At 43.0% G+C, this 13,060-nt stretch overlaps 1 non-coding gene across 1 annotated transcript; it reads right to left on the reverse strand.

Moving 5' to 3' along the window:
* Window positions 1-12,593: 12,593 nt before the first annotated feature.
* On the reverse strand, window positions 12,594-12,700 carry LOC136530001 (small nucleolar RNA R71). The gene has a single exon (XR_010777512.1). It is a non-coding gene; the product is annotated as a small nucleolar RNA R71 (small nucleolar RNA).
* Between the last annotated feature and the right edge of the window lie 360 nt (window positions 12,701-13,060).

Below are 13,060 nucleotides of genomic sequence, written 5' to 3' on the forward strand. Positions count from 1 at the left end.
TATGGATGACAAGACTTCAGTGAATTCTCTGCTCCAAACACTGAGAACATCTGCACTAGACCAACACTCAAAACCAATAATCTTGAGTTCGAACTCAAGCCAAGCCTCATCAACATGGTACAAGCTACTCCATTCAGCAGAAAGGCACATGAAGATGCTAGTGCTCATCTTCCAAATTACCTAGAGATAAGCAGCACAATTGTCATCAAGGATGTCGCTCAAGACATCATACTGTCGACATAGAATTTTGTCTCATGCCGAGGACACATGCAGCAAGCCGGAAGGGTCCACCCGATGGAGTAGATCCGCCTAGCTTCAGCGTAGGGGTGGTTGATCCTGCGCAATCCTCCCAAGGCATGCCAGTCAATTTGACCCTGCAATTGACAAGGAGAGAGAGTTCATCAGTAATTAAGGGCGGAACTTGCTGGTGTTACCAGATAGTCTCGAATATACGGCTGTAAGAGCCGATATGAAAGGAAATTGGCTAAATAGCCGATTCTAGTATATTCATGAGAATAAGTCAGTTAGAGCTCATGGGGTCACGTGAAGAGAATCGGTTATCATTCAGGATAAACATCAATTAAACGAATATTAATCAATGGCAATAAGATATCAATGATGATCGGTCCATGCTGAGCCAATGATTACGAGTAACCGAACTCCTTTTTTTATAAAGAAACAATTCAACATCACTTAATCATTTAATAAAGATAAATCTAATGAACATGTTAGATCTTATCTATCACCATGACCGGTGGGGCATGAGGCAGAATCATGCTGGCCGTAGAAACAACAATAGACTTGACGACCCTAACTCATTACTAATATCAGTGGGGCATGAGGCAGAATCATGCAGGCCATAACAGAATAACAAAATCATGGGGCTAACACATCTTTCAACTTAACTCTAGTTCAATGATCTCATGATGTGAACTATTTGTGAAAGCATTCGATATCAGCTAAATAGCCGATTTAGGCATAGCGCACAGTTAAGGTCATGCCTCCTTAGGAACAGGTCTACCAACCAACGATCCCCACTCTATGGTGTCAATAGTGGGGTGAGAGGTAGAATCCCACATGCCATGATGACGGTCCATGGAACGGTTCTCGCTAACCGATAGATCTACTCAAGATCGAACATGCCTTAACCGCACGCTATGCACGATTAAGATTGACGCAAAACAGCCGATAAAAACATAACTCATTGCTTAAGATGTAGATTAGATCAGTTTTAGATTAGCAAATGATGAGTTAAACAAGATATAAGGCTGATCCAGATCAATCTCAATCGGGCAGCGTGATATTGCTGTAATTAGATGAACAATGAAAGCAATAAGCAATATCGATAACTTAATGAATCTACCAAAGACTGCCACTCTAAGATAGAGCCGATAACTTGACCTTGAATTAGGCAAGAGTCGATAACTAGCTTATACTAGAGCCGCAGTGGGGGTCGACCGGATCGATGCAGCCATACGAACAAAGGTATAAACCATGATGGTACTTACAACAAGCAGTGGAGGTCGACTGGATCGATGCAGCCGTACTTGCCGAAGAACTCGCCGAGATCTACTCTACTCCTACTCCTACTCCTAAGAGGTGGCCGAAGCCGAAAAAAAGTAATTGACTTGTATTTGATTGATTGGTTGTTCCTTTTACAATAGCTGGGGTTTGGTATTTATACCCGGAGCCTAAGACGAACCCTACTCGAGTATGACTTAATACAATCTTTGGTATGAAAGAAATATTCCTATCTTAAGATAACTTGGACTCTAATCTTTCCCCTTTTGTAGAGTCCGACATGTATCTTCTCGATGCCAATCATATCTTGTCATCGTTATCTGCTGACGTCATTCGGAAAGAATCAATCTAGTGTCACATTCAATCCAGCAAATATCAATCTTTACTCCATTGACTCCTTGCTTGGCATAATTCTGGAAGCCTACGAGTTCCCGCATTTTTCTGTCAAATTTTGGTGTAAACACATGCCCCCCAATTTTGGGATAAAATAGTTTTATCCTGAAATTCTAGTTCACTGGTTTACCACGCCGTAACTGCACTATCCGAGATATATGCGTGACTCCTGACTCCTTGGTCTAAGTTCTATATAACAACCCAATAGTATCTTTTGCAATTCACATGGCCTGCCTGCTTTCTTCTTCTTTCTCAAGCCAACTTCCAACAGCCGATGCTGTCATCGCCGAGGCCCCAAACCCTAGAAGATCATCTGTTCCAACAAGCTGTCGCCCAAGCGATCCTTGCTAGATCCAAACCAATTTTTGACCATGATGGCGACTATCGACCATGTCCCTGAGGTATGTCTTCCAAGTTTCCATTTTCCAAGTATCGGCCGCTATCCCATATCTTCCATCTTCTTGAATTTATTTTAACCGATTTCTAGGAAATGAGGAACTGAGATCTTGATTTCATCAGCTAGCTGTCCCTAATGCTTATTTTCTTAGGCCTATGGGTGATTCTGACCCATCTAATTTCATCTGCCTAAGAAACCAATCAGATCCCTTTTAAACAGTCTGTAGTGGATTTATCCTCCTAGGAACAAAACTTCCTTCACAAATTGGCCTAACGCAGCCTAAGGGATGGAGAGATTGGTTTCGTAGGGTATCTACGAAAAAGGGCAGAGATTGGGAGCTTTATGATTTGAACCACTGCTTGACACTTTCACTATCTGAAATGGAGAGGAATGATTCACTCTTGATCTCTGCCTCTTATTTCTGGTCTAATGCCCTGAATGCTTTCATTTTTGGTCACAGGCCCAATGACCATCACTTTGGGCGACGTATACATGTTGACCGGCCTTAGGGTCACTAGATTAGTGCAACCTTATGAGTATTTGAGTGCCGGTCCCAAGAGATTGGCCAAGATAGCAAACTGTACTAGATGGGCAAGTTACATTCTAAATCATACTGAAGATGGACCAGTCGTTAGTGAAAGGGAATATGTGGCCTTTCTGAACATGTGGTTGGAAAGATTCATTTTTTGCGGGTCATCTTGTGGTCCGACCTATAATCACAAACTCATGGCAGAGCACCTAGCATTAGGCAAAGATATGCCTCTTGGAAAATATCTGTTAGGACCTGCTTATCAGTTGATATACTAGGTGGCTGCCCAATTGCTGAAGAATGAACCGATGCAGACTATCAGCGGTCCTTGGTGGCTGATACAATTGTGGCTCAATTTGTATATGCACAAAATTGTAAAGCCTGACCTCAGAGACCTAAGCTTTCCTTCCTCTAATTTTGGTGAGGAATATAAAGGCAAAGAAGGAAGAACCTGGTGGTGCACGAACTATGGTGAGGCTACATCAACCATAATAATCGACTTCGGTGTGGGCCACCTCTTCAAAAGATTTTACAGAGGGTTTGATGTGGCCGTCCTAACTTGGCTACCTTATAATGAGGAGGATGAACTAACTTTTCCTTTCAGATTCTGATTTGAATCCAGCTGTTCGGACGAGATAGTGGCTACGATCTTCAATTCTTTTATTAAACCCTGTGTTCTCCCAGCCGAATTTCGCCACGATCATGGCAAAATGATTAAAGGCTCCTCTATCCCAGGCAATCCTCCAACCTATGAGTTCTACAACCCTTTGTTTGTGGCCTGTCAGTTTGGTCTTGGTCAACTTCCTCCTTGTCTGTTTTTCAAGAACATCTTGAAGCCGAGGGAAGATATCAATGATGTGCTAGAAGCTTCCAGAGTCTTCCAATTGGGATCAGACCTTCCGTCCTTTTCTTTGCACTGACTAGGGTCAGGGCTAGCTTTTCTTCCTAACCTCTTCAACTCCTGGTGGCAAGAATGGCATTCCCATCTTTTCTATGGGCCGGTCCACCCTCTGTGCATAGCTCTGAATGGGGAATTTGCTTCTGATAGTGAGGCAATCCCTTCATTCTCTTTTTAGAGAGATCACTTGTTGAATATTCTTTCCAACTATTCTGACCGACCCTTTTAGGACATTGAATTCGATCCTCCAAGCCGGGATAGGAGAGGGCGTCCTATACATTACCAGCCGTCATGCCTAGTTTCAAGGATGGGATCAACCGCACCTTCCTTGAAGAAGCTTATGAGAACCCATGTTGCTCCCATGATCATTACATGCTAATCTCCAAAGCGCAAAGTGGCTTCAGGGGCAACTCAAAAAGCCACTACTGGAAAAGGCTCCATAGGACAAGACCATCGGCTGCTTAGGTGAACGCTTCACACTTTCCTCAAACTGATGTTCAATTTTTTGATCCCATTTTCTCATAGTTATTGAGCATTGCGTCTCAGTCTGCTTTGGGTGCAGGACAGTTATCTCAAGTACTTGATCCATCATCAACCAAACCTTCCTCTCAGGAGAAGCCGATTTCAGTGGAGGCGACTGATGCTTTCACAACGGTAGAAAATGTGAGTTTTATCCTTGATACCTATTGGGGTATTTTCCTTTGACTTCTTGATTCACTCAGCTTTCCAACCTTTATTTGATCATTTGTCATGCTAGACATCTTCTGAGGAAATACCCGTGAAAGAGCAGGGGCCTGGCAGTTCGCCTATTGACAACGATCCCATTGATGCTGGGAACAACCCCATTGTTGATACTGATACTGCCGATTCCCCAATTCGGCATACGCCTGATGGTGAGGAGATCATATGCTTGGTCTATCCCTCTGCCATAAACATGAATTACAGTCCCTCTTTGCCATTGCAGATATTAGCGCCGGACGTCTAGAGCCTGATTCAGCCAGATGCTATTGGTGTATCATCAGCTGCTCCCCCTCTTCTGATAGAGGCTATTATAGAGAAGGTACTGTACCTTTTCACCATTCCTTTTTGCGATAAGCCGATTCAAACCTCTTATTAAGATTTCCCCTATATATAGGCACTTGATCCTCTGGCCTAGAGTTGTTCTTTCAATCTTGAGGAATATTTGATGAAGACGAAATCAGATCATCAGCCACTTCCTCTGCTGAACCTTTGTCAGAGGAGACTAGAAATTGACTGAAAGATATACTACCCATATTTGAGAAGAACATAGTTGATTTGGTCCAAGACACTGAATTAATATAGAGAGTCTTCTTGACCATTAAGGGTGATCTATCTCTAGCTCTCTCCAAGGTCTTGTCGTATTTGCCCATTTTCGAATATCAGGCCTTGAAGGCGAAAATGATCCAAAGGAACTTGTCCAATCATGAAGCCTTGCTGGCCCGATGGGACTCCAATAGGTAAGAAGTTAAAGAGCTGACACAGTCGATCGATGCTTTGAAGAACTCCTCCGGGACTGATCTAGAGTTATCCCAACTAGAAGTCAAGTGTGCAGAGCTTGAGAGGGAGCTAAACAATGTGAAGGCTGCCATAGATCGTCGTAGGTCCACTCTGGCCCAAATACCCGATGCCATCAGACTAGAAGAAATAGGAACTATTGGCCAAAGTAAAAGAGAGCAGAACCATCCATGGTAGTCTTGAGAACGCTTCTAGAATAGCCGAAGAGTATGAGCACAAGATTGCAGACGCTGATGCAACTTGGCTTGCAATTTTAAAAGTCATTCAGGATATTTCGGGCTTGTAATTTATAGGTTGACATACATGTCTTGTGCACGATAACCACACTTCTCTCGTTGTATCTTCTCTTTTCAGCTGAAGAGCCGATTGAAAATGGCTGATTTCAGACTTGTGATCCAGTTGATCCAAAAAATGTGGCTTAAGAGAACCCCTTGATCTTCTGCCTTTAACTGCCCAATGCCGCATTTTCTTAGGTATTAGCGAAGTGGTGCTTCGCCTTCTATTAATTATGGTTACCCTTTGCACTTTCCGAGGCGTCCATCTCTTTGCTTTGCGACTTCAAATACAGGCCGAAGGCTCTAGCCTCGAATCACATCCATACTTGCAACTGCTCCTATTCCTTTGCACTTCTCCGCCTTCAAACCCCTGTAGTAGTTTTCTCCCCTTCTTGTAGATCCAATTGATTCCATGGCCGGCGAGGATAACCATGGCAAGCATGCGGCGGGGAAGACCCTGGAGGAGAACATGCCGGTGAGCCAGCGCCTCTGACGCATGAGGTGAGATTGATGTCTCCTGCTTATGGCGACAATCCGTAACTTTCTGTTCATAGGGATGAACTTTTGTTTCTTGGTTTGTTGTGAACGACAGACTTCGTCCTCTTCCTAGTGCTAGCGAATCCTCTGATGTTGTTTCTTCCGCGCCAGCCTCATCGTCGGATTCCTCCGATTCGTATAATGGCGACGATGCCTGGCACTTTCTCCAAGAGTGGAGGGAGGTCCAAAACTGCTACTCTGAGGCAACCCGAGAGAACGATAAGCTCAAGATTCATCTTGGGGCTTCTTAGGCCGCTCCTCATTCAGCCGAAGAGGAGGCCAGCGCTGTTCGAGCGCGGCTGGTTGAGTCCGACGCTGCAGTGATAGGTAAGACTGGCTTCAGGGATATCTTTATTCTGATTTCAACAACCTTTTTCTTGATAGTTCCCCCATTTCTATGATCATTAGCCTTAACGATGTAGTTGGAGTCTCTCTAACTTGCGGCAAATGTGGCTGTGGATGCCGTCAATGCCCGCGGCTCCCTCATCGATTCTCGCCTCCACAACATTCTAGCCCATGTTTAGGAGATTGCCCTACATGGCTTTTGTCATGGCGCTATGGTGGCACTGACCGCGGCACAAGTTCAGACCGGGCACAAGCTCCATGCCATGGAAACCGGTTTCCCAATGGGCGATGGCCCTGAAGAACATGAAGATTTGCTCGAAGAGTTCATCATGGCAGCGGAGTCCATAGTGGACATAACTTCCATCCAAGATGTGGTGAACAAGGTCTTCGATTAGTTTGTATTTAGGATAAATCAAAGAATGAAGACTCCTGTTCTTTTATGATTGTGCTTCAATGCAATGCCTTCATATATGACTGTGAATGTTTCTTGCTCTTTTTGTTTTTTGCTCTATAGGCGATACATATCGTATTGGCTATTACTATCTTTGAAGATGTTTACTTTTTGCATTAGAGGCGTTACCCTCTTGGTATCGGCTATTAGAGCCGAGAATGAATCGGCTATCGAATGTTGCCTGGGTGTCAGGATAACGTACCATAGAAACTTTCACATCAAATGTCGAACGAGCAATCAACCCAGGTCGAAACATCTTGTTAAGTGAAACATAACTTCTTCAAATCCATTAACTCTGAATTCACCACCTTATCTAGCATTCATACATCGGCCTAAACCTTATAACTAATACTTGTTTTCCTTTATTCCAATGGCCTGATATGAAGCCGTAACCTTTTTTACTAAAATAAACTCTTAGAGCCGATCAGCTTGCATCAGGCTGTTGGACTTTCATTGCTGATCTTAATGAAGCCTCCTTCCCATGACTTGCCAGAAAACACTCGAAATCTCCTAGTTCCCAAAAGGACTGGATCAGTTGTTGCGATGCTTATGGACTCATCAGCACGAACCAATTCGAACATCATCTCCATGCCATTGAATCAAACACTGATGCATGGTCGACTGATATGCAAGCAATTCACATGAATCCAATCATGACCGAGGAGTAAACTATATGATCCTTTCCCATCAATGACAAAGAACGTGGTGAGCAGAGTTTTACTCCCGATTGTTAGTTCAACGTTTATTGCCCCCCGTGTCTTGGATGTATTTCCTCCAAAGTCTCTAAGCATCATGTTAGTCTCAAGCAAATCTCCTGGTCCCCTGCCAAGCTTACGGAAAGTGGTGTATGGCATAAGATTGATAGAAGCACCTCCGTCCACCAACATCTTGTTCATTGGCTTCCCATCAACAAAACCTTTCATATATAAAGCCTTTAAGTGTTGATGCTTGACTGGCTTATCAAATATTGCTTGCTACACAACTATTAACTTGGCAACCATCTCTTCATACATTGACTTATTGAATTCTGAATAAACTTCCTGATCTGCCGGAGCTCTAAATTCTGATGGTAATAGAAAAGCCATTTGGATATTAGCCGATGGTTGCCTCTCATCAGCTATCTGCTTGGTACGCCATACTTGATTTTACCGAGTGCCTGAGCCTATTCCATCTCTCTATTCCTTAGGCGCTGCACCCTCCTCTTTTGGCTTCTCATCAAATCTCCTAAGCACCACTGGCCTACCTACCAAGTGTATCTTCTTTCAGTGCCTTCCTCTTCATGATTAGCCTAGTCCTGTCCAATGACTCTTTTTCCCAACTGATCATGAACACTTTCATTTTTTAAGCGTCGATCCATGTTGTTATGATGATATGCATCTTGAGACTTGATAGACCAGTGGTTGGTTTGAAGATTGCCTATACTCCCGATATTGATTGCTACATTCTAGGACTAGTCGTGTCTAGTAGGCAACTTCAAACCTTCATTCTAGCAATGCCTAAAGAAGGGACAATTCCAATGTAATTAGCTTGTTCCCTTTCATACTTCTCTTCTTCTAAATGATGCTAGGTATGCTTGATCTTTTAACCAACATGTTGATAATCCTTTTCCTTCTGCCACTGCCATTTATTCAACAGAATCCGAGATGTGACCCATAGCTTTGATGTCTCTGCTTTTGACGTCTTCCTCTGCTCGTATGGGCTCTTTTGTTCGGCACGATGTCTTCTAATCTCTCTGTACTCATCAGCTAATATTTGTATTTTAGGATCGACTGTCCTAGCTTCTCTTTATTTGGTCGATGCTAGGACCTCGGTTTTTCCTTTGAATAGCCCAGCATCAATCATGTTCTGATCTCCTAGGAAAGGATTATCATCGACTTTCATCTTCTGAGGTGTATCGAATTTGAGCCTCCCTTGCTAAATAGCTCTCTGTATATGCTGCCTAAAGATTCTGCATTCATTAGTGGAATGAGAAGTAGCGTTATGAAATTTGCAGAACTTCTTATTTTTCAACTAATCAGGGGGCAACATGACATGACCATCGGGCAACTTGATCTGCCCCTTCTCAAGCAAGAAATCGAAGAGCTTGTCCTGATTTGGTAACATCGAAGTCATAACTCTCCTCAACTACTCTTCTCCAAGGATTGGACACCATCATTGTCTTCTTGCCCCTAATTCCATTCAGCTGCAACAACCTCTTCTTCTTCATCTTCATAGCCATCATCGACTGAATATGGATTGTAAGCTTCGGCCACTGAGGTACTCTTCTAGAATCGGGTATCTCTGCGTATGCTCTGGAATTGGCTATTAAGTGTTGCCTCTCGTTGAGCCAATTGACCCAAGTTGTCAAATTCTTGTCCCAGCAGTTTCTCTTTCCACATCAGCAGCATTCCTTAGACGGCTAAAGCAACTAGTTGATCATCGGCCAAGTTCAACGAGAAACATAGATTCTTAGTCTCTTGGAATCTCTAAAGAAATTCAGTGCTTGATTCATTAGTCCTCTGTCTCATGGTTGTCAAATCGGTTATTTTCTTCTCTCTAGTCTCAGTGTAAAAATATGTATGAAACTTCTTCTCCAGGTCGGCCCAATTGGCAATGGAGTTGACTGGTAATGATGAGAACCAAGTGAAGGCTGGCCCTGACAGGGATATGGAGAAGAAATGAACTCGATGGGCATCCTCAACTGATGCTTCACCCAATTATGTAAGATACCAACTGACATGTTCTATTGTGCTTGTACCATCTTGACTAGTGAACTTGGTGAATTCTAGGAGCCTATAATTTATAGGAAGGGTGACCAAATCGTACCATTCTGGATATGGACGTTTGTATGAAAAGGTCATTCCTTTTGGCTTTAGACCGAACTAATTCTTCATCATCTCGGTCACCTTGAGTAGCAACTCGTCAGCCTACGGGTTTGGATTTCTCGATACTTGCTGACCCATCTGTGGATTGAAATCCCGTGTGCCTTGATATCTTCGATTTGGTATCATGTGGAGGGTGTTATAATCCATGCCATAATGATAGCCTTATGGAATCTCAATCTGTTGGGTCCTTTGCTAGCTTGCTGCTTGAAGTCTCTAATTATAGACATAAGGATCTATATCTCTATGGATCCTCTGAACGGATGGTGCTAGTCTTCTGAGCCAACTGATGGTATGTGGCCTGATGTGCCAAAATTGATCATCTAGTTTTGACTTTGCCCCAGCTAGGCTACTACACATGCTGTACTGACTGGTCCAAGGATTAGTACTGTATCTGATTTGTAGCAGTACCCGAAGTTTGTTCAGATGAACCTTGAAGTGTCTAGACACCACCATTACCTAGTTGGTGCTGCTTCTTGATGACTGGTATCGACTTGATTGGTCCCTTAGGGTCAACAGGATCTAGGAATATTATAACAAGTCGATCCAACCTGATCAACTGGAATTCCATGAATCGACTCTTTCATGGCGTTGTGAAATGCGTCAATGAAAGCTTCATTGTGGCTTGATATGGCATCACGAACAGATTTGTCTATGGCTTCCGTAAAGAAACACCTATCTTCAGCTTCGACCGTATCTGTCTGCCCATGTAGTAGAACTCTTGGTAGTGGAAATTTCTGAATAATTGTGCCGTCACGTGTTTTGGTGTAGGACAACAAACACTTCTTCTGAAATTCTTCCATAGCTTTGTTGATGGTATCCCTATCTTCATCAGGCAGGTCTTCATAATGTACCATAAGGATGCTATCATTGTTGTGAACCACCATGATGATTGTGGTGTCCCACCGAGCGTGCCAGAAATGTGTGTCGACATGTCCCGTGCCGAGGACACACGCAGCAAGCCGGAAGGGTCCGCTCGATAGAGCAGATCTGCCTAGCTTCAGCGCAGGGGTGGACGATCCTGCGCAATCCTCCTAAGGCATGCCAGTCAATTAGACCCTACAATTGACAAGGAGAGAGAGTTCATTAGTAATTAAGGGCAGAACTTGTCGGTGCTACCAAACAGTCCTGAATGTATGGCTATGAGAGCCGATATGAAAGGAAATCGGCTAAATAGCCGATTCCAGTATATTCATGAGAATAAGTCAGTTAGAGCTCATGGGGTCACGTGAAGAGAATCAGTTATCATTCAGGATAAACATCATTTAAACGAATATTAATCAATGGCAATAAGATATCAATGATGATCGGTCCATGCTGAGCCAATGATTACGAGTAACCGAACTCCTTTTTATATAAAGAAACAATTCAACATCACTTAATCATTTAATAAAGATAAATCTAATGAACATGTTAGATCTCATCTATCGCCATGACCAGTGGGGCATGAGGCAGAATCATGCAGGCCATAGAAACAACAATAGACTCGACGACCCTAATTCATTACTAATATCAGTGGGGCATGAGGCAGAATCATGAAGGCTATAACACAATAACAAGATCATGGGGCTAACACATCTTTCAACTTAACTCTACTTCAACCATCTCATGATGTGAACTATTCGTGAAAGCATTCGATATCAGCTAAATAGCCGATTTAGGCATAGCGCACAGTTAAGGTCATGCCTCCTCAGGAACGGGTCTACCAACCAACGATCCCCACTCTATGGTGTCAACAGTGGGGTGAGAGGCAGAATCCCATAGGCCATGATGACGGGCCATGGAACGGTTCTCGCTAATCGATAGATCTACTCAAGATCGAACATGCCTTAACCGCACGCTATGCACGATTAAGATTGATGCAAAACAGCCGATAAAAACATAACTCATCGCTTAAGATGTAGATTAGATTAGTTTTAGATTAGCAAACGATGAGTTAAACAAGATATAAGTCCGATCCAGATCAATCTCAATCGGGCAGAGTGATATTGCTGTAATTAGATGAATAATGAAAGCAATAAGCAATATCAGTAACTTAATGAATCTACCAAAGATTGCCACTCTAAGATAGAGCTGATAACTTGACCTTAATCCAATTCAAGCAGTGGGGTGTGAGGCAGAATCACATAGGCCATACTTGAATTAGTGAAGAGTCGATAACTAGCTTATACTAGAGCCGCAGTGGGGGTCGACCGGATCGATGCAACCATACGAACAAAGGTATAAACCATGACAGTACTTACAACAAGCAGTGGAGGTCGACCAGATCGATGCAACCATACTTGCCGAAGAACTCGTCGATATCTACTCTACTCCTACTCCTAAGGGGTGGCCGGAGCCGAAAAAAGTAATTGACTTGTATTTGATTGATTGGTTGTTCCTTTTATAATAGCCAGGGTTTGGTATTTATACCCGGAGCCTAAGACAAACCCTACTCAAGTACGACTTAATTCAATCTTTGGTATGAAGGAAATATTCCTATCTTAAGATAACTTGGACTCTAGTCTTCCCCTTTTGTAGAGTCCAACATGTATCTTCTCGATGCCAATCATATCCTGTCATCGTTAGCTGCTGACGTCATTTGGAAAGAATCAATCCAGTGTCACATTCGATCCAGCAGATATCAATCTTTACTCCATCGACTCCTTGAATGGCATAATTCTGGAAGCCTACAAGTTCTCGCGTTCTTCTCCCAAATTTTGGTGTAAACACATACTACTCCGCCTATTTTCATTCTCGTTAGTGGAAAGGGCAAAGTTGTGGTTCTACACCAACAAGGATAACATCAACACATGGGCAAAGTGTTTGAAGGCCTTTCTAGCAAAGTTTTTCCCTATAGGCAAGACCAATGCCTTAAGAGGAAAGAATTCCAACTTTTAATAACAAAAAGGAGAAACCATTCTAGAAGCATGGAAACATTTCCAAGAATACATTTCAGATTGTCCTTATCATGGGATGGAAGATTGGTTTCTCATGCAAAACTTTTACCATGGATTAACTCAGAAAGCTCATGAACAACTGGATGCAACTTTTGGAGGATCATTTATGTCACTCACCCTTGGAAAAGCTGAAACTCTTATGGAGAAGATAGCCTCTAATCAAGGCTGGTCACAATGCAATATCCTAGCATGCAATAAGAGCAAAGAAGTACCAGAGGGGGTGTGTGCATTGTCAACAAAGATGGATGTCTTATTGAATTGGCTTGAACAGCGAGCCAATTACAAGAAAGATCATTAGGCCATTCAAGATCCTTTTAATTCTCAAAACGTATGTGGAGAATATTTGGGGGTTGAATTCCCTGAATATCAAGAAGACGC

The sequence above is a fragment of the Miscanthus floridulus genome, chromosome 19 (genome assembly GCF_019320115.1).
Source record: "Miscanthus floridulus cultivar M001 chromosome 19, ASM1932011v1, whole genome shotgun sequence".
Taxonomy (NCBI): Eukaryota; Viridiplantae; Streptophyta; class Magnoliopsida; order Poales; family Poaceae; genus Miscanthus; species Miscanthus floridulus.